Source organism: Pelodiscus sinensis, chromosome 1 (assembly GCF_049634645.1).
Source record: "Pelodiscus sinensis isolate JC-2024 chromosome 1, ASM4963464v1, whole genome shotgun sequence".
In the NCBI taxonomy this organism is placed as follows: Eukaryota; Metazoa; Chordata; order Testudines; family Trionychidae; genus Pelodiscus; species Pelodiscus sinensis.
The window spans coordinates 113,135,270-113,158,191 of NC_134711.1; the positions used below are offsets into that span (position 1 = coordinate 113,135,270).

General features: G+C 41.8%; 1 long non-coding RNA gene across 1 annotated transcript in view; it reads left to right on the plus strand.

Moving 5' to 3' along the window:
• Positions 1–22,455, plus strand: part of LOC142826621 (uncharacterized) — a 70,902-nt gene extending 48,447 nt beyond the window's left edge. Inside the window, exons 2-3 of the long non-coding RNA XR_012900856.1 lie at positions 20,882–21,044; positions 22,322–22,455. This is a non-coding gene — a long non-coding RNA (uncharacterized LOC142826621). The remainder of the gene's footprint in view (positions 1–20,881; positions 21,045–22,321) is intronic.
• Positions 22,456–22,922: the final 467 nt, after the last annotated feature.

Here is a 22,922-nt window from a genome sequence, read left to right on the forward strand (position 1 = left end):
TTAAGGGAATGCTCTGTCTACATTTACCTGTATTTCTCTATGCACCGACAGGAATCTGAAACCCTGAAAAGTGCACAGCCAGCATGTATTTTAGCAGAGTTTTAAAACAGGACTTTGAAGCCTGCTTATGCACTGCATTCTTGTTTGCTTTATTGGTGCGGCCTCGACAAGAAAACTTTGAGACAAAATGCCAAGACCAGGGAGCATAAAAAGAGACTTCTCTTAATTACGATTAGTAATTCAGAGTGATTTTTTTTTGTTTTGTTTTTCAATGCAATTCAATAGACATTACAGTGTTGGGAGGTTTTAGTGAAAGGCTACAGGTAAAATTTATGCTACATTTGTAAAAGGATGTAAATCCCCCCCCCCTCCTTTTTTTGTAAAGCATTAAGTCCCTCCCTTAATTAAGCCTTCTGGGGTTTAAATGTGTTGATCTCATTTTAAACTGAGCTCAGCACAATTAGACACACTGAGAAGATAGGCAGTAATCAGCACATACGAAAACATTTCAGACATAAATGCTTCATTCTGCCAAGCCCAAAATTGCTATTTCAATTTTTTATCTGGGGGGGGGGGGGGAGAAAGAAAAATTGATTATTTTTAGCTCGTCATACATCTCATTTGTGTGGGTCAGACCTTCCCCATTCACAATTACCACTAGTTAATCTTATCAGAGAAAAATTCAATTACATTTATCAAGGTTATTCCATACACTCAAGTTATTGCCTCGGAAAAATCGGGTTTCAGTGTTAAGAATGTTTGCATTGTGTGTGTATGTATGTGTGCGTGGAGAGAGGGGGAGAGGATCCTGTTCTTTTTTTTTTTTTTTGTAATAAATAATTAAATCCTGCTTTTACACTGATGTTACTAATATATAGTTGTAATAAAGTAATATTTGACAGCTTTGTAAAAGGGATCATTAATACATAGATTATAGAAGTTTAGGAGGGAGGCTCATAACTGTTAATAGACTTCAATTCTCAGCCTACACTGACATTTTAAAAAATCTAGTTTCAAATTTGATAACAGATTACCAGCTAGGCTGGGAGCCAGCCACCTGATTAAGGCAATTTAAATGCTTGCAAAGTGGTGAGATTAAAATCAAATAAGTGCCGATTTTTTTTCCTGCTTCACTTATCTTTCCTTGGATTCGTTCCTTAACTACCAGGTGGCAGAGGACTCTGGGTAATTTTCCTCTGCGCCAATTACCCCAGGATGGTTTTTAGGGTGAAGCAGAATAATTACTGCACTATCAATCCAAAATGGTCTGCTTAATGTGTTTAAGAGAGATTTTGAGCCTTAGCAGGGAGGCTGCCTGAAGCGTGCTATGCTTGTGGTGCCAAAGCCCACTCGGCCTACTCATGTCGTTAACTGTTCAGCGAGAAGGCAGCACACACCCAAGGTGAAAGAAAACAAGGAAAACTCCTGGGAAGCTGTGGGAAAGTTAATGAGCTGCTTCCAACGTGTGGCAGGCTGCAGTCGCAGGTGGCTGACAAAGCTAGGCAGGTTAAGAAAATAATATTTATCATCCAGCTGCCAGGACCATCTTTATCAAAAGTCTTTCTAAAATCCATACAACATGAAGAAAAATGAGTTTAAAACAACAAATAAAAAAGGCAAATAATCCAGTCGCTGAAACACTGTATCCTTGATGGGTCATTTGCAAAGCTTTGTACTGAAGATGGTCTTATATAAGGGCCCATTGATTTTTATTTTTTTTTACCAGTGGGAAGAAGGACGTTCTGGGGTTAGAGCACAGGAGTGGGAACTAGTACTGCTTCTGGCTCTGCCCTGGACCAACGTTTTTTAAAAGGTCCAATGAATCTTGGGTGAACAGTTTGTGCCTGATGTTGATCCAAATACCTGCCTTTGTTTATTGATGTGAATTGGCACAGTGAATTAAAGTCAGGTCCGAGGTGTCTCAAAGTAGGCACCCTAAAATTGTCGTTTCCAAAAATCAGAGAATTTTGAGAAATTTGGCCAAAACATTTCTGTGCCCAAACTCTCCCCATCTTTAAAAATGGGGAGAGTAGCTCTTGGCTAACTCAGAAAAATGTTGTAAAGGACATTTCATGGTTTGTTAAAGTACGTTGAGATCCATGGATGCAATGCAGTATAGTGAAATCTAGGTACTGTGACTAAATGAAAAATATGGTTGTGTTCTGCTGTTATCAAAGTGGCATGATACGGGGAGGGGAAAAGGATTTAAGCTTAATTGAAAATCTGAAATGACATATTACTGAATGCTATATGGTAGCAGGCTCAAATTAACCATTATCTTCTATCCAGTGACTATGCATTGGATTTGTTTAGCTATCACTATCAGAATGTAAGTTCTGAGTTTTAGCCAAGAATTCTGAAAGGTTGTCCTTCAAAATGGAAAGATAATTATTAAAAAAAAAATCATTATATGTGTGAAAGGGTTGCTGTTGCTTGCCTTTGAGTGATTTGCTTGCATAGTTTTCCATATGATCTCAACCTACTCGATGTATAAAGTGCCTTTTTATTGTTTAATGAAAAATTGATTTATGATTTTGCTTAGCTTATGGTTTGTGATGATGCAGGTTAAAGTGTTCCATACTGAAAAGAAGTTTTGTACTTTGAAACTGTTTGCATGCCTAGTTGTGCAAGATGCTAAGGTCTTATATTCCATTGACTTAGTTAGATTTAAGGATTCACACACTCAGCACCTTCCAGGCTTAGACCCAGTGTGTGTATGTGTGTTGATTGTACCTTGTGAATTCAGATCCCAGTGGAGTCTCCCATACAAAAATGATTTATCAATGCAGTCACTCTTGGTCACCTTACCTAGGTAATAACTTGCATTTGTAAGGAAAGAAAAGATAAATGAGAATGGAGAGAGCTGAATCCAGCATTGTGATTTCAATGTGAGTTTTATACTGTCCATTTTTAAAATGCCATGAACTTTTATGGTCATAGGAAATGTATTTATGTCCATCTTAGCGGCTGCAATAGTTTATGCAGAAGTGTGTCTTGTAAGACACACAATCCATTGAAAGATTATCACATGAAACCATATTTACTTCAGAGGCCTGTAATAATTACACCTTCACTTGAAAAATCCCCAGGACTTTGGCTGCTGTGTCACAGATTTATACTCAAACATTTCCATTTGATGCGCAAAGTGTGAAGTACTCTTTAGTGGCAAGACAATTATCTGATTCTACTAATAAATGAATGCACTAGTAGTCATTTTTAATTGAACAATTATAGGATATTGCACTGTCAGTTGATTATAGAAGTCATTTCATAAATGTCAAAAATCTCTTTAAATGAATTATGAAGCTCCAAAATAACTCCGGCAATCAGCCAGCAATAACACAATAATCTGTTTACCCTGTTGTCAGGCGAACTATCACCATTTTTTTTCTTTTTTGGGGGGGAGACCGAATCTTAAGGATTATACTCCAGCTCATACTGCTGCAACCACCTAGACTTTAATTAATAAAGACTGTGAGAGTTGTCAAGAGCTTTGCCACGTATTAAATAGTAAGAGAAATTAGAGTTATTTTTGAAAAGACACCAACAGCAAGCATAAGGATATCTCTCTTCCCTGAATATAGAAGGTTGAATCCTGTAATGTTTTATTAACAGTACAGTGGAAATGTTTCCCTGTAAATGCTTCATTGTCTACTGCAACCTTTATTTTGGCATGACGGGAGAAGTATAATATTATAAAATTTACCTTCTTCCCTGGTTAAATGATACCTATCCTCACCTCCCCCCCCGTCAATGAATGAATATGCGTTAATGGTTGTCTTCATGCTTAGAAATAATAATCGGCCAGAATGATCATACCCTTCTCTAACATCCATGTCACAGACATTTCTCCCAGAATTTCTTCTTCCTTCTGCCTTCTCCCACAAATGAAAGCAAATGTTTTGTCCACAAGCCCCATGGATACACTAAGGCAGTGGTCCCCAACCTTTCGTGGCTTCCGGGCAACCAGAGGCGTGGCCACTCACGCTGGGTGTCTGGGGGTGGAGCCGCTCACGCGCAATGCTTCTGGGGGTCGGGCCACGCATGCGCCACGCACCCGGGGCCGCCCACACACCGCACACCTGGGGCTGGCACCACTCATGTGCCGCGCTCCAGGGGTGGGGCCAGCCCAGATGTTTTGGCGGGCGCACATAAATGCCCGGGCACTGCATTGGGGACCACTGCACTAAGGTCTGTGTGTGGGGTGGGTGGAAGGGGAGAGAGGGTGTCAAAATCTGTGATCCTCTCCATCATCTCTCTTGTTGCTCCTTTTACAGCACAGCACGTCCACTAGCAGCCCCAGAGCATCTTTAAATGGGTGGCTTCCCACCATGTGAGGTAGAATTTGGCTGTGTATTAGAGGAATCTTTACTGGAGACAGAAGGGTGGAGGAGAATGCCCGTATGATCAGGGTAAAGAGATGAGGTGGGTCATTGCTGCAGAGGAGGTGACCTCCTCGTGAGAGAAAGTTCTGTGCAATGTGGGCGCTTTGCGCAGAGATAAAAAGGGCAACGCTGTCAAAAATATCCAGTGACTTTTGGGTGCTCCACTTTTTGGTACTCGATGGGAGACGGCGTGGATGTGGATATCGGAGACACTGAGCCCTGCCCATTCAAAATAAAATTAAGGACAGCAGTGAGTACCTAGCACCTCTTAAAAATCACCCATTTGGTTCCTCAAGATGGGCATCCCAAAAGGAATGGGCACGCTTGAAAAAGTGGGTGATAATCTTTGGGTGGGTAGAATTGGAGTAGGAGTATCTCTAGCCTACTACAGAAAGCACAAATCCTTTTATCTCTCAACAATATAGGGAAGAACTTGCAAACCTGGGTTTTCTCTTTTGCACAACTGTGGGTGCTGCTGTGCAGGGTGTCAGATTATTTAATCCTTTGAAGCAAACATCCTATAAAGTCACATCCATCCATGAAGAAAAAAAAAGAGAATTCAGTCATATGTGGTCCTCACCATGTATAAAAATTATTTGATGCCTGCATGTCCTCTGCGCCTCGTAAGCCATCTGGGGATTGTGAAGAGATCAACTCACCCCTGCACCACCTTCTGATGGCCACACCAGGAATTAGCTCAGTTTGTCGGATTGTGCTGACTTCTGACCCGAGTCTCACCCATCATGACTATGTTCCACCGGCCCCCGGTCAGTTAGAACATACAACAAACAGGAGCCTACTGAGAAAAAGGAGAAGCAGGGGCATCACTTGGGAATACCAGAGGATCAGCTTTGTTTTAAACTTTCTTCACATTTCAGTTGGAAGGCTCTGATTTATATCCCATGCAACTTCACTGATTTAATGATGCCGGCTGGCGTGTAAGTCAGTGAAGGATTTAGCCGAATAAGCTGAGGGTCTGCTTCGCCACCGCCTTGCACCTTGTCATCATGTACACTTTTGCCAAGTTGGTATCCATCACAGCCTGACTGGCAGATTTAATACCCACTTTGTTCTCACTTTAACTGACGGTGGAAGGCAGTGGGGAAGTAGCCCCACAGAATTTTAATTGGAAATGAATTTAAATCATCATCAGTTATTCCCTTTTAAAGGTAGTTTTTATTTTTTTTAATTGTCACACGTGCTCCTGAGGAGCCCTTGCAGGGACCCATTCCTGGTATCTGCCTTGGCTAGTAAGATAAAGCCTTTATGGTTAGTAGGTGGCTGAGACCTTGCCATATGCTGTTGGTAGACAGCATCAAAGCTTTATCTTGTGATAAGCATACTAACAACAATCTGTTAGGGTTTTTTTTTTATATATAATGCACCAGCACGTGGTTAATTGACATTCATATTACTGAACAAACTTGTAAGTAATATGATTCTCCCAGGAATTGCATCAATTGCACTGTGGGTAAGTTTAGATTTCAAAGATGCCACGGTCCCTCACTCTGTGATGACGGAATTGAACAGCATTAACCTTTTCACTTGCACTAACAAAGACAAGTTAAGACAAGATGTGCTATGACTACTGCACATCTATGATTTGTTTTTGCCCAGGGCCCTCTACGATTACCCAGCACTTCAGAACTAATATCGGTAGCATGTTTACCTTCCCCCCTTTCAATATTTCTACAAAATGACAGCCACATTATTTGACGAAAGATCACCAGGTACTATATGGTGTGTGTATAATATAGATAAAGATTTTATTAAAAGATATTCTAAGCTATTATAAAGAGATCTAGAAAGGAAAAGATCCCTAGCTTAACTAAAGTATGTTGCATAAAATACTATATTTATATCTAGAGCCCATGTAGAAAACACAGGGACAAATTGTACTCCTTTCCCCCCATTCTTTGTTTGCTACTAACTGCACTATTTGGCCCAAATACTGTATTTTTCAGTGATTATGACAGTATTTTTCACCACCTTGCATAGTCAAAGTGAGAACAAAGTAAATATAAAATGCTGCCAGCCAGGTTGTGATGAATGTCAACTTGGGCTATGTGTACACTGCAGGTTATTTTCGAAAAAAGGTACACATATTGTGAACTGCAATTTGCGTACCTTTTTCCAATTTCTGGTTTTGGAAGAGGCTTTTCCGACATTTGGCGCATCTATATGGGGCCAAATGTGGGGGAAAACCTCCTCTTTCAGAAGAGCCCTTATTCCTCATAAAATGAGGAATACAGGGCTTCCGAAAGAGTGCGTGCCCGCCCTAGCCTTGGCGAAAGTGCACAAGGTCTAATGAAGTGGAGAAGCAGACCCTCAGCTTATTGGGACAAATTCTTCACTGACTTGCATGCCGGAGTCATAAGAACGGCCGTACTGGGTCAGACCAAAGGTCCATCTAGTCCAGTATCCTGTCTGCTGACAGTGGCCACCACCAGGTGCCCCAGAGAGGATGGACAGAAGACAATGATCAAGTGATTTGTCTCCTGCTATCCCTCTCCAGCCTCTGACAAACAGAGGCCAAAGACACCATTTTATCCCCTGGCTAATAGCCTTTTATGGACCTAACCTCCATGAAATTATCTAGCTTCTCTTTAAAATCTGTTATAGTCCTAGCCTTCACAGCCTCCTCTGGCAAGGAGTTCCACAGGTTGACTACACGCTGTGTGAAGAAGAACTTTCTTTTATTAGTTTTAAACCTGCTACCCATTAATTTAATTTGGTGTCCTCTAGTTCTTCTATTTAGGGAACTAATAACTAACTTTTCTTTATTGGCCCTCTCCACACCACTCATGATTTTATATACCTCTATCATATCCCCCCTCAGTCTCCTCTTTTCTAAACTGAAAAGTCCCAGTCACTTTAACCTCTCCTCATATGGGACCCGTTCCAAACCCCTAATCATTTTAGTTGCCCTTTTCTGAACCCTTTCCAAGGCCAAAATATCTTTTTTGAGGGGAGGAGACCACATCTGTACACAAAATTCAAGATGTGGGCGTACCATAGTTTTATACAGGGGCAGTAAAATATTCTGGGTCTTATTTTCTATCCCTTTCTTAATAATTCCTAGCATCCAATTTGCCTTTTTGACCACCGCTGCACACTGTGTGGAAGTTTTCAGAGAATTGTCCACGATAACACCAAGATCTCTTTCCTGATTTGTCGTAGCCAAATTAGCCCTCATCATACTGTACATATAGTTGGGGTTATTTTTCCCGATGTGCATTACTTTACACTTATCCACATTAAATTTCATTTGCCATTTTGTTGCCCAATCACTCAGTTTGGGCATTAGATCACCGGTCATTAGATCACCGGAGTGACATGGGATATAAATCAGGACCTTATCACTGTAATTTAAAGAATATTTAAAATACACGTGTATTAAAGGCTCTAAGCAAGATTAGGACCCATTGAGCTTGATGATCTCTAAACCAAGAAAGGATGCGAAGGGAAACAGAGGTGAAATGTGTTCCCCAAAGTCACACAGCACATGTGTTGCTGAGCTAGGAATAGAATAGAACTCACCTGCCCTGACCAAGTATCCTATGCCCCATTCAATGCTTCTTCGGGGATGCCTGCACTGCAAAGAGCCACCTGCAGCTGACTAGTGCTGGTTGACCTGAGTTGCAGCTAGGGGGCTGTTTCACTGCAGTGTAAATGTTCAGAGTTCTGGGACATCTTCCTCTTTGCACGATCCAGACCTAGAGCCTGAGCCCGAATATCTGCACCCTAGTGACATAGCCCCTTAGCCTGCACCCTGCTAGCCCAGCCAGCTGGCACGGGCCAGCCACAGGTTTGTAACTGCAGTGTAGACATGTCCTCTGACACTAGCTCAGGGGATTGAGAATGGGAATAAAAAGGCTTTGCAGGTTGAGACCTCACCCTATTGGCCTATTTGTAATCAGTACGACATCTTAGTCTAGGAGTCAGTAAAAAGAAAACTACTTCACAAAACTACTGCTAGCACAATGGCACCTTCTTTTGACTGTCTCTGCAGATTAGCCCCAGCTATAATATTAATAATTAACATCTAGCTCTTACACAGCACTTTTTGGAACTAGCACAATAACCTTAGAAGTGCTCACTTAGGTCAGGAATAAATTGAATGGTAGGGTATTGTGGAGAATTTTTACTCCTCTGTTCCTGTTCTAGGGCTAGTGATCCAGTATCTTTGATAAGCACCAATTTAACTAAAAAGATTTAGAAAAAGATGTACACACAAATACAATATTTATATCTACTATATATTTAAGAGAGTTTGTCTGTCTAAGAACTCCTCCTAAATGATAAGAGCTAGGACCAGCACATTTGGTATGCAGCTTCTTCTTCTAACTGAAGGCAAGATAAAGGTTTGGTTGTTCCAGGAAAATGAGATGTGCCCAGAATGGGATTGTTTCTCATAAAACCAAACTGAAAAGAGACAGAATCAACAGACAGGTGAAAGGGCTGGCTCGGGGCATTCGTCTCATCCTAGACTGCTCCAGTCCTGAGCGTTCCACCTTCCAGGTGCCCTGCAGGGACAGTGGGGGTCTGAAGCTCCCTCACCATCCTCTTACCCTGGATTTATTCTGGGCACATTGCTGACTGTTCCCTTTTCATGAGGGAGTGAGGGGAAAGTACACTTTTTGCTGCATTCTTCTCTCTGGGTGAGGAGGGCAGGGGACAGATGAACCTGAACATGCCCCAGCTGGGTGACACGCACTTGTCCCCTGGCTGTGCTTGCTGGAGCTGTAGCAGCCATGGAGAAGCACTTCTCACCAGGCCACAAGCTGCTGCAGTGACAGAGGGCTGTGGTTGTCCTCTCTCCCCAGGGCATTCTGCACATTATATGCCTCATCCCCAGCCTCACTCCAGAGCAATGATTTAAATTACACATGTACATTTTCATTCTATTTTCAAAAAAAAAAAAACCAAACCCAAAATTAATTGTATTAAGGACCTGAGTAATGTTGAGTAAATTTTTGTAGTAGAAAATAACTGGACACAAACACATGCTTTGCAGAGAAATGGGAGGTTATAGTAGCACATCAATGCAGATTTGGGTTATATAGTGTGAATTGTTAGTTGGTAGCATAATTCTCTACAATGCTGCTGTCATTTTGAAATAATCAGATATTTTAGTAACTCTACGCCAGTGATAAAACCAACAGAAGAAAATTGTACCACAGTTTCTGCAGATGAATATAAGGTACAGCCCTTTGTGCACATGCTTGTTTCCTTGTGCTACCCATTTGTTCATTTTGTAGTCACACTGGAAGGTAAATTTGTATTGGAAGCTGTCTGTGGTATGTGATGTAGACTATACTGAAGCAATCTTGTAATGAGAATAGATTACACCTATGCTATTTCTATTTGTCACTCCATTCCCGTGAATTCTCTGACATGATACACTGCCTTTTCAAAGCATTCTGTACAAAGCATTTTGATTGGTTGGCCATTTTTTTATAACTACCAAATGAAGCTCTTCACTAGACATAATGCAGGTAGGGAGCTAGGGTTGCTAAGTGTCCAGTTTTCAACAGAACAGCTGTTTTAAAGGGGACCTCCCCAGGTTGGTGACAATGAACACATGAATGAGGGCAGGGGATAGCGAGCAATGTGTGTGTCTGTGTGTGTGGGGCGGGGGGGTAGAGGGGAGGGGACGGGAAAATGGAGTGAGTGAGGCAGGACCTCAAAGAAGGGATGGGGCAAGAGTGTTCTGTTTTGTTTGGTCAGAAAGATGGCAAGGTAACCTAGGGAGGTAGATATGATCAGAAGTTCCACAATATAGTCAAGTATTAAATTAATACAGTAACCTGCCTGTGACCCCACTTTTCTTTTTGCTTTTTCAGAAATACTGCCTTAAGCAAGGATCACAAAATAGATGAGTCCCAGTTTAGTGGCATAATAAAATGGAGATCTATGTTTGAAACCTGCTTCTGGGCCAATTTTGACTCTGTTGCACTGGTGTAAATCGAGGGCAACTCCATAGATGACCCTCGCATCACGGGACAGAAATCTGGCCCTCTGTCTACTCCCCGTTAGTTTGCCGCAAGAGTAAAGAACACTATGGAGGTGACACAATGAGGCTTGTGTTACTGGGTACCAATGCCAGCTAATCCAAAAGGAGCATTCTTAGTAGAACTCTGAAAGATGCTGAATTTAGCCCACTCAGCATGTGGATATTCATGATGACAAGATTCCCCTCTAGCTGGAGGTAGACAGAGATTACGCAAGGGGAATAAATAAGACCTCCAGAAACATGCTAGTTTGATTGTTGACGTGCTGATGTGACACTCTGGATTTGTGGCCTATCTACAGCACTGAGCCTGTGGTGGGCAAGTTTCTGGAGCCTCACTGAAGTCAGGCACAGAATTAGGGCTTTCAATTCTTCCTTACTAAAAATGGGTAGCACTAAGCGTCAGCAATTCTAAGTTGTAGAAACCTAACACTATAGAAGCATGTGGCCAAGGGAGAGAACAAAAATAAAACAAAACACAAGAGGTCTGATGCCATTTCTTGGGGTTTTCTTTCTTGAAGGTGCCACTTTTTGGACTGATGTCTACCTGCACTGGTTGGAAGGCAATGCTGACATTTTGAGGCCACCTGCAGGCATGTTAAGATAACAAAGCATTTAGCAGACAGTAATCTTTCCCCTGCTTTGGATTTGTAAAAACGTGGTCTTCAAATAATTGACATCCTTTCCCTTTCTAATAATAAATATTGTACAGTAAAATCATCTTTAATAAGGTACTGCAATGGACAGAACATTATTTCTAATAACTCCTCCATTCCTGGATTATTTTGGTTAAAATGGAGTTTCTTCATAGATTTCTATAGCAGGCTGGTTGGGATTGCTGCTTAAAATCAAAATAATATTGGCTCAGAAGGCAGAATGGAGGATGGAGTAGCATCTAGCAGAGGGAAGCTATAGATGGAAATGTTTGTGGGGAAGAGGGAGGGGAATGGCATGTCAGTTAGAAGTGGGTGGAGACACAGTTGAAGGGGCAGGAGAGAAATTAAGAAGAAATGTTAGCAGTATCAGGGGAGGAAAATAAGAGGGGAAAGCGAGTAGACGGGCTAACATAGCCATTGCTCCTGAAGACAGGTGAGGGGAAAGGCTGAGCAACCAAGGGAGGTGGCAACAGTAACTAAAAGGAGCAGGTTTGAATAAGCTAGTACTATTAATAGAATAACTACCATCCCTTTAGATATGTGAGAAGCCCATGCCCACCATTAAAGTCTAAAGGAAAGTATTATGTTGCAGTCCTATTGGGAGACAGCCATTTGAAAATATACTCTGCAAAGTCTTTAGGTGACATCAAGTCATGAACTGAAGAAAATGTAAAAGGTTATTAACCCTCATGCTTTGAAAATGAGTCAACCATGCGTGACAGGAAGTAAGGAAGAAACTTTTCCTATGGACATGTTCATCTGTTTTGGACTGTTGATTTCTTGCCCTCAACTTTGAAGCATCTAATACTGGCCACTGCCAGAGATTGGATTATTTATTAAATGAACCACTAGTCTGATCTGGTATGGTAAGGACGGTTAGGGCACCAGTCCAGGAGGTGGTAAAATTCTGTGCCTCATTTCCCCATCTGTAAAATGATAACACTTCTTTACCTCACAATGGTGAGGGACTTGGAGATCTGTTCATGAAAAGCATTATATTACTATTGTTAGGTGTAATATCCCTTATACAATGATATTCACATGCATCTTGTCTTTTCTTAAACATTTGGGCACCTCCTCTATTTAAAGACCTGGGTTTAGAATTTTCGCATCTATTTAGCTTGTGTCAAGCACAACTAAAACACATGCATCTGACGAAGTGGGTCTTTGCCCACGAAAGCTTATACTTCAACACTTCAGTTAGTCTATAAGGTGCCACAGGACTCCTTGCAACTAAAACACTTGTCATTATCTTCCAATGAAAAAATAGGGCTAATTAGTGTCCTTATTAAGCGACACATAGTTCCATTCAGGCTAAACTGGGAGATGCCCACATCAACTATTTTTCTTCCTTGGGAATGATACAATTAAGGTAAGTATACTGTATCGATTACTAAGGGCATGTCTACATTACCAGGAAGATTGACACTGCAGTGTTTGATGTTCCATCATTCAATTTAGTGGGTCTGGTAAAGACCTGCTAAATGGAATGCTGAGGGCACTTCCGTTGGTACCAGTAGTCCTCCTCCTCATGAGGAATAAGGGAAGTCGATGGGAGCATTTCTCCCACTGACTTCCTGCTGTTAGGATGGCACTGAAACTTGACTTAAGGTATGTTGACTCCGGTTACATTTTGAGGTATGAATTGAGTACCTTAAGCCTGCCTAAGGTATTCTAAAATTTCTTTTTAATCTTTTTTTTTTGGGGTTTATATCGTTTGTGTCTGTTCATGTTTTCTGCTGTTGAATGAAATCCACTGGAAATCATTAGGCAGGTAGGAGGAAATTTCCCTATATCTTGATTAACTGCAGTAAGCCTATCCTAAGAGTTCTCCATCATTTTCCTAGCATGAAACATATCTTGAGAGTCTCTCACATGAACCACTCTCCTTCCCATTTAAGATAGTGCGGCCACCTTCTCTCCATTAGTCATCACATAGCCTCCCTGTGACAATTGCAGCAATTGCTCATATGGAAAAGTAATAGAAAGTATCTAATATATTTTAGCTGTCTCTTAGTGGAATTTAGCTTCTTGAAAACATTAAGACAGTGGTCACCAACCAGTAGATTGGGATCTACTGGTAGATCTTGGAGCCTCTGACAGGTGATCCTGACTGGTTTGGCCAAGTGGCTATCAAGCACAGCATTTCAGATGCCCTCCTTCCACTGCTGTGCAACTCCTGCCCTTTGCCTTGGAGCTGCCCTCCCTGGGAGCCTCCTGCTTACTGGGCAGCACAGGGAAGATAGAATACAGGGTCCTATCTCCACAGAATGGTAGGTGGGGGGGGGGGGGGGACAACAGGGCTTGGGAAACATGGAGTTTGCTGACTGCTTTTTGGAGTAGTGCAGGGCCAGGGCCGGGGCCGGGGTGAGCCTGTCTTAGCCCCACTGCACCACCATCCCGGAGCCACCTGTGATAAGCAATGTCCAAATGGAGCCAGCTCCAAACCCCTGCCCCAGTCATGTACCCCCTCCTGTATCCCAAATCCCTGTCCCAACCCTGAGCCCCCAGGACCCAAATTCTCTTACAGAGCCTGTACCCTGAGACTCCTCCTGCACCCCAACTCCCTGCTCCAGTCTCAGCAAAGAGCCCTCTCACACTCTAAATCCACAAGACCAGTGCCTATGCCCCAACCCTCTGTCCCACCCTGGTGAATGACAGGAAGGTTGGTGGAAGGAGGATGGAGTGAGCAGGGGCGGGGCCTCAGAATGGATGGGGCAAGGGTATTTGGGTTTAAGGTAGATCCTGCATTGCACTTAAATTCAAAAACTTATCTCATGCTTGAAAAGGTTGTAGACCACTGCATTAAGGGGAGCCAGCACCGTGCAACCAGCCATCTCTTCACAGACCACCATTTGAGAACCACCTGTTTATCCTGTTACTGCCATTGATGCAATGATTGCTAAGCTTACACTAATGATTACAGAGGTATTGTATTAATATTGGGTTTTTCTAATTAAGGCTAGTGACTGGGAGTAAGAAGATTTGGGTTGTATCCCTGCTTTGACCCAAGCCACAAAGTATGATGAAAGCAAATGCATGCAGTTTCTCTGGGTAAAATTTAAAAAATTCCTAAGTGACTTATATCAAGTATCAGAGGGGTAGCTGTATTAGTCTGAATCTCCAAAAGCAACAAGGAGTCCTGTGGCACCTTATAGACTAACAGATTTATTGGAGCATAAGCTTTCGTGGGCAAAGACCCACTTTGTCAATGACTTAGAAATTGAATCCCATTTTCCAAATTGACTTAGGCCCAGCCATAGAATCATAGAACACTAGAACTGGAAGGGACCTCGAGAGGTCATCGAGTCCAGTCCCCTGCCCTCATGGCAGGACCAAGTACCATCTAGATCATCCCAGATAGATGTTTATCTAACCTACTCTTAAATACCTCCAGAGATGGAGATTCCACAACTTCCTTAAGCAACTTATTCCAGTGTTTAACCACCCTGACAGTTAGGAAGTTTTTTCCTTATGTCCAACCTAAACCTCCCTTGCTGCAGTTTTAAGCCCATTGCTTCTTGTCCTATCCTCAGGGGCAAAAGAGAACAATTTTTATCCCTCCTCCTTGTGATACCCTTTTAAATACCTGAAGACCACTATCATGTCCCCTCCCAATGGTCTCCTTTCCAAACTAAACAATCCCCAAACTTTCAGTCTTCCCTCATAGGTCATGTTCTCTTTAATCATTCTTGTTATAATCATTATTTATATGTATTTAGCTGTTATTCTATCCAGTGTTGTAAGCCCTAATTGATTTTCGAGCCTAAGTTTCATTTTCAAAAGTGATTTCAGTTTTTAGGCGCCTAAGTCCCATTGATGTACTATTAGTCACTTCAAGCACTTTTGAAAAATGTACCTCTCTCTTACCATCTGTAAAATTGTGATAACAATACTTGGCTACCTCTCAGAGTTGTTGGGGGAGTCTTAATTCAGTTATATTTGTCTACTCTGTGTGAGTCTTGTATGGCAAGTATGAATTTATTTTTATTCAGCCACTCTTGTGTTGCATTCCATGAGGAAAGCTTGAATAATCCATAGAGTTGTCAAACGCATTGGGGAAGCCGGAATTCCTGATTTTGCCCACCATGCTTCCGGCAAAGAAAGGGCCTGAGAGAGATTCGTAAATGAAAAATATAAACAAACCCCTGAGGCTACTCAGATACATAAATGATTTTTTTTAAAAAATATGGCATTTATAAAACAAATTAAATACGTGTTTGGCTTCATTTCCCCCCCCCCAGTTTTGGTGGCAGGTTTCCCCAGGCATTAGCATGTGGGTAGTCAATCCCTTGCTCTATTGATCCTGACAAGGACATGTGCTAAGGAGCCCAGTCTTCCCTGAGGCAGTGACTAACTACAGATTTAACAGGTCCAAGCACGGAGGAGAAGAGGTTCTAAAACTTGTCACTTTTCTGAGCTCGTCATTTCACCCTTTTTATCTCAACCGTCTCCCTGTCTATTACATATCATCAAGGTATGTGATAGCCAGGAGGCAGACTCCCAGCAGCTCTGTGGAGCCCTTCCAGAAATGGCTGATGTGGAGGGTTTAATGAACCATTCTTCAGTGGGTGGAAAGTACCTGTAAGAGCCAACAGTGCTCTGTATAAGCCAGCATGCCCTGTGAGGACAGGATGTGAGGCCAGCACAGTCTGGAATAAAGAGGGAAAAGGAGGATTGGGGCATCCCTTCGCATTAGCTGTAGGGGGTGTGATGCAAAATAACTTTATGTTGGTTTATCTGAAACAAGTTTATCCCTAGTCACTGCTACCCAGAACTGGCTATAGGCAGATCCAATATGGAATGGTACTTTTGAAGAAGATGAGAAACAGGAAAGAGTGTGTATGGCAGGATTGGATGAATCATCTGTGACAGAGGAGATGTTTGTGTGAGGCCCAAAGTTTTAATATTTGATGCTATGGGCATGTGGAAGGTGAAATATGATGATCTGGGCCCCATTTATAGCTGTTGTCCACACTAGGGAATTCTGTATCTTTTTTTTTTTTAAAGCAACAGTTTTGAGTTCTATTCTGAAATTGCAAACTGTAGTTTTCAAATAGCAAAATAAGTTCTTCTACATTTAGATTTTTTTTTGTTGAGACACAAAATTAATTTTTAAATAACTCTCTTCTGCTCTTGCCTACTCTATTAAATATGGTACGACCCTGCAAAAGAAAAAAATACCTTGAGTAAGTGCCAGAAGTATGGCATTATAGAAGCACTGCAAAATACAATATGGATTAATATATTCCAATTTTTCTGTGTTCTTACAGGGTGTAAGTTATTGCTCCACATGGCCAGTGGCTTTTATTCCACTCATCAACATTTTGTTACCTTGAAAAAAATAACATTAAAAATGTACCCATCAAAAGTGGGAAAATTTTGAGGTTGTTTCCTATAAATTTTAAACTCAACCTGCGTTGCATCTATGTATTGACTGACACTAATACATATAGTATTTCACAATAGGGAACATCATTACAAGACATGTACAATCATTCATTATGACAGAGCAGTGGATACAATGGCACTGTTAACTGTAACTTGTCTTCCTGTTTGTTTGCTAATCCAGAATCTTACAATTCAGTGTTGTTATTCTTTGTGCAGGTTTGTAGTTTGCAAAATAACCTGCATGCACAGTTTATACACACTTTATAATCTGAAAACATCTGAAAGCACTTCAGGGATATATACAGACTTTTTAAATGCAATGCCGAGCATGGCAACTATTTAACAGCCTCACTGTATTTCTGTCGCTGGCTATTTAAAGAGGTGACATACAGACCAATTAAAAATAAAGAGGGATTTTTTTGCTAGGGAGAGTGTAAAGTTTGGATTTTGCAAACACAAATCCTAAATCTGTCTTGAAGATTTCTTCCTAACACAGAACATCATATCTTCTGTACTCCTGCAAAATCACTTGGGGCTGGTCTACACTACATGGGAAAGTCAAAGGTAAGAGATGCAACTCCACCTATGTAAATTACATAGCTGGAGTTGATGTATCTTAAATCTCCATCCACACAGTGGGAGGTCAATGGGAGCGAATGCTCCCTTTGGCTTCCCTTACTCCTTGAGAGGAGTAGGAGTACTGGTGTAGAACAGGCACTCCGATTTAAGCTAGCAGGTCTACACTACACCAGTTAAATTGAACCCAGAAGATCGACCGTGGCAGCATTGATCTTCTGTGTGGTGTAGATGTGCCCTTACAGAGGCTGATCCCGAGAAGCAGCATGTATTTGCAAATCCTTCTGAAATCTGAGAGCTGCAGCTGCTCAGCATCTGTAAGAATGAGGCCCTTGTGCTTCTTTTCTTCCATCTGGGGATAATACTTACCTACTCCTCCGGGTGACTGTGCAGCTAAAGTATTATTTGTTGAGTCAATGTTTTATAAAGAACTTTGAAGATAACAGGTTCTGTTACTTTTGTCAAAATTTAGAGAGCAATTTGCTAAATTACAGTTCCATTGTAATTATTTTTCTTTCTTTTAAGTTTCTTACCTTTATTTTGGAGTGGACTAACTGAGCTTGTTTGCAGTAGACTCTTATTGAATCTCCAGCTAAATGCAGTGCTGTAAAAGTCTACTAGAAAGAATTGATGTATCCTGGATTTTATCCACCATGTACTCCTATGATATTTGTGCAAACTGCTTTCATCATACTCATAAGGATTTATCAAGATGTTTACCTGTTGGGAAACTCAGCATGATTTCTTGAGGGTGCAATCTGCGGCTGAATTATGTGATCTCCACTTCTGCTCCTCTAACTATTTGTACATCAGTGTCTCTACCATTGTAATTCTTTTTGGTCTCCTCTTTATTCAGCAGTTGCTGTACAAAACAAATGTATGTTGTGCTCAGAGAATACTGTATATCATATACTTGTATCTAGCCAATGAAAAGAGCGTATTTGGTGCACATCAGTGAATTTGTCTGTAAATGTTTTGCTAAGGAAAGCTACTGGCAGCCTGTTCTTTATGTTGTAGAATGTGGTATAAAGAGTTATATCTAAGTGTAGTGGGATGAAATTGAGCAAAGGAAAACTTTGGATGAATGTCAGGATCTATTTCTTAATAGTGACTACTCTTAGGCTTTGGAACGGTCTCCCTAGGACTATGTTGGAAATCCCTTTGCTTGTGTCAATTAAAGCTAGACTGGTTTAAGCTCTGGGGAATCTACTGTAAGGAACAATACTGCATTAGACACTCTCTCCTCCATCTCTAGCACCGTGCTTAAACTTCTGAGTATTAATTGCAATCCTGTTTTGCCCTGACTCGGGGGGACTGAAATATTTTCATTGCATAAGACTAGGACAGGCATTTTTAGCACAAAGCCCCACTCCCCAGATTTCTTCACCTTGTGAGAAAACCTCTGGGTGGGAAGTTCAACTTCAAGAAGAGGAAGGGTTGGCTTTACAACGGGCTGATTTCCAAATGGCTGGACAGAATTCTTGCCCCAGTCTCCACCTCTGCCATCACAGCAGGAGTTTGTGTCAGACTGAGAGATGCCAACAGGAATGAAAGTAACTTAAAATTTTTACAGGTACTGTCAGATTGCAACCACCTCCTGTGGGTGAGGGCTCAGGGCAAGGGACTGTGAGATTGAGGTATGCCAGTACCTGTCAGAAATTTAAGTATGGATGGAGTGCAGAGGTGGAGGCTCAGGGAAGGGGATTTGAGGGGTGGGGAGCTCAGAACAGGGAGTGGGGATGCAGGGCATAGGGTTGAGAGGTATGGGGGCTTAGGGCAGAGGGTGGAGGGTGCAGTGAGGTTGTGGTGTGTGGGGGGCTTTAGGGCAGGGGTTGGGAGGAGCTTGGTGCTGGGAATGCAGCCACTGTGATCCCCGGCCACTGGATCCCTCGGGCTTGCTGTGGTGGTAGATACTGTGCTGCTCAGAATCTGGATCATTAGGGTTGGCTGGGGTGGCAATTTCACTGCCTGGCTGCCTGAGCTCTGGGGCTGGACCTTGGATCCCAGGGGCTGTGGATCCTGGTTTGGGTCTGGTGGGGCTGGGGCCTTGCCCCCTGCACCTGGCAGTCTGGCACTTGGGCTGGTAGCCATAGGGAGGGGGTGTTTGGAGCTTCTATGGTAGAAGAGGGGGAAAGAAGCCACCCAGACCCAGCACCAACATGGGAACCTTGGCCAGCAGCATCCAGAGACTCACCCCCAGCCAGCCACTCTCTTACTGGGGCACACCGGCTTACTTTTACCTTTGGTTGTTGAGTGGCTTGAGATGAAGGGATAGTGCAGTCAGGCACCCTGTCATCCTTACCCCCAGGACTGCTTAGTCCAGGCGAGGCCTCATGGAGAGCCTAGATAGTATGGATGTGGTTTAGATAGTAATGGAGCCAGAAAAAATTACCTCGTCCTGGCAGTAGTCAATGGCTACAATAAATCTTTTTTTTTATCTTTATGCCAATGAAGTCCTCTCTGCACATGTGGTCATTATGGGAGAGATAGGGATAGGGGAGTGGGCGCTAATCCAATTGTTTGCACTACATTTTGTGTGAGTCTAGCGCCAGAAGGAGAGTAACTGTGCCTAGCATGTTTTAGATTTTATTTCCTTTTAAAAAAAAACACACCCCTTGAAAGCTGTAACATGACATTATTTAGAAACACAAAGCGGCATTTTGGACACTCAGTGATACATCACAGAAAGGCCCATTTGTTTCTGTTTAGCAAAGGAAGGTTAGGATAGTACATCATCTTGCTGCTTCCATTTTGTGCATTTAGGAAACGGTCGGTCTCCCAACTAATTGAGAAGCGAAACTGGTTAAAAGCTGTCAGTAAAGGAGCTGCTATTTTCCTTCCCACTAATAAGGGTAGCTGCAGTGGCAATACATACCTATGTATACATATTCATATATATTCTCTGTTCCCTTAAAAAATGCCATCCATCTAAATATGTGCATCTATGATTTTTCTTGTGACTCTTTCCTTCCATTCTCATAGTTGCCTTTCCACTGATTTTTCTAAAGTTTCATGTTAACAACTCTATCCATATTGTGGCAGCATCTGGCCACCTTACCTGCATCAGGCCATAAAAGACGTAATCACTGTTTGGGAACAGATGCAGACCCTCTCAAATCAATGCTAGGTTGGTCATTGATTTCACTGGCAGCAGGATTTGGAACAGGGTTGGGCATTCTCCATATGGGTGAATGTAAAGGGACTTGAATCAAAATTCATTGCTTTTGAAGCTTGGATCCGGATCCAGATCCAGTTTCGCAAGTTGGGGCCTTCTCTGTGCAAAAGGGGTGGCAGTTCTCAAGTATCTTTCTGTGCAGCTATACCAGCAGCCTTATAAAGTGTGTTCCCTCTTTAATAAACAATTCATAGTTCACTTCTTCAATAATGTCTGTAGCCAGAAAATAGTAAATCCTCCCTCTGTTTACAATTATCAGTCCTTCTCACATTCCCTTTTCTATTGTCCCCATCTACTTGTGCATCCTTCATCCTAATGGCAATGTTTCTAATGTATACAAGTTTCAATGGAGAAGCATCAGCATATGTGCAGGTCAAGAATTTTTTGATGAAATGTATTTTTTGTCAGCAAATGCTGATTGATTACAACTGAAAAAGTTCTGGGAAAAGGATCCATTCCTAATTTCATTAGCTTTGGGAATTTTTTTTTTCAAAATAATCAAAATATCCTGTTTTGACATTTTTTAATGAAAAATTCTGTGTTTTTGATTGAAATAGCTTTTGATTTTGAAATTAAAGATAATTATGGTAAAAAAATTAAAAACCTAATGGTCAAAATCAAAATGAAACATTTTAAAATTATCCTGCATCTATTTTGAGTGACCTGAATCTTTTCTTTTTTCCAGATGATCAGTTCATGAAGATTTTTGAAATGTTGACGTTTCCTCTCAAATCTTGACAATGTTCCCAATGATAGCAAGACTTTCCTGCCAAGTTCTTGTTTGTGCTCCACTAAAAACTCCTGAGTCTCTATCTTGGATTTGACAGCAACTTCCTTTGTGGCCTTGGGTAAGTCACTTAACCAATTTTGCTCAGTTTCTGCATCTGTAAAATGGAGAGAACATTATATCTTTGCATCACATGTTGTGAGGCTTAATTAGCCGATGGCTGAATGGGACAATGAAGACAAGTACAGGTTCACTGCCTGTTAGATAGTTAAACTGCAGGCTGTTGTAATGTAAAGGGTTAATTGTGCCTCAGTGGTCAATTCTGACCATTTCATTGAGGGAAATCACTATGAGTTAAAAATTGCAAGGTGAGAAACTATTAATTTTTTCTTTTTTATTAATTGTTTTGTTATTTATTGCCATTTACTCTGTACTTATTGCTTGAGAATAAAAAATCTATCATTGCTGTGTGCCAGCTGTAACTGCAGCTGTGGATTTAGAGACGAAATACAGGCTTCAGCCTTTCCCTGGGGCTGATGGACTTCTCTTTTCAAAGTAGGACACTTCTATCTGATGGCATTAACCATAAAATCCCCCATTTCAAGTCTATGATATCCTGAAGGACAACGGCTCATTTCATTTCTTATCAAGAAATCGGGCAGATCAGTCATATTTCCCGAATCAAATGACATTTTCAGAAAATTCATTTGAACCAAAAATGAGGTTTCCTCTCCACAGACTCCAATTAGTCTAAAAGTGGTTTTCTGATGAAAATTCTTGAAATAACTGAGCTGTATAAAGAAAAAAAATCTATATCTATCTATGTATGTATATAAATATATGTACACACACTCGCTATAAAAGCCACAGCTGGAGTGCCCTATCAAGCAGTATAAATCTTTAATTTTGGCAATCAGAATTAATAGTGAAATACTTTAAGATCTTTCCTTTGCTTCCTTTTATTTTTCTCTCGTTCATCCCATCACTCTGGCTATTCCAGTGGGAGTGTGCTTGCTCATTTGCTCCCTAAGTACACAAAATTAGCTGCTTATCTGTTGATCTTCTTACATGATCCTTTAAAAATCCTTTCTCTGTATGTGTGTCCAAGGCCGCTTTTGCCTTCAGAGGAAACTACGGCAAGCCAGCCCCCCAGACTTCTCCTCACCCGCTCACAGGGGGCCTGGGCCTAATTAAATTGCTCTCAAAGACAAGAAGGGATGAATTTCCTTCTGCCCATCTCCCTTGTCACCCATTTAACTCAGCTGAGATTCATTCACTCCTTTTTAGTTATGTTAAAAAAAAATACAGAGAGTGTTGATTTGGCATGATGGAAAGGGAGGGAGGAGGGAAATGGAGGAAAGGGGGCACAAATACTCTTAATCTGATTATATTGTATAGGTGTAAAATTCTACAAACAAACAATGGAAGAAAAATCGAGTGCAAGAGTGCCAGAGGCAGGATTTGATTTCTCTTGCTGAACGGGGCCTTCGGTTATTTTATTTTATTATTTAAAAATAAAAACTTAAACTGGAGAAGGGCATGGTTTATTATTTTTTAAATATACACATTAAAGAGGTAAGCCTCAGAGCTTCTGCGCTCTCATTGTCTCTCTCTCTCATTCTCTTCTCCCCTTTTTTCTTTCCCTCACTCAGATTAATGAGGGAGGCCTGGGAAATTAGGATGAGCCTTGCCTGTTAATGCAGTGCTGCCTGACAGAGGCGGAGGGGAAAGAGGCGGCCACTTTGGCTCGACTGCTATCGATTGCACCGGGAGGGTCGCAGGGGAGACACCACTGCTGCTGCACTTCTGAGGGAGCGGGGAGGGTGGTGGAGGAAGGGGGGGAGCCTCGGCTCTACCAAACAACAGGGTCCCCTGTGCAAGCTGAAGCCCAGCAAAAGGCCTAGGAAGAGCTGAGCAATTAGCCTTTGAAGGTCATCCAAAGTGCCCCCCCCCCCACTCCCTTCTTTCCTTTCAGTACAGTATCCTCCTTCTCTTGCTC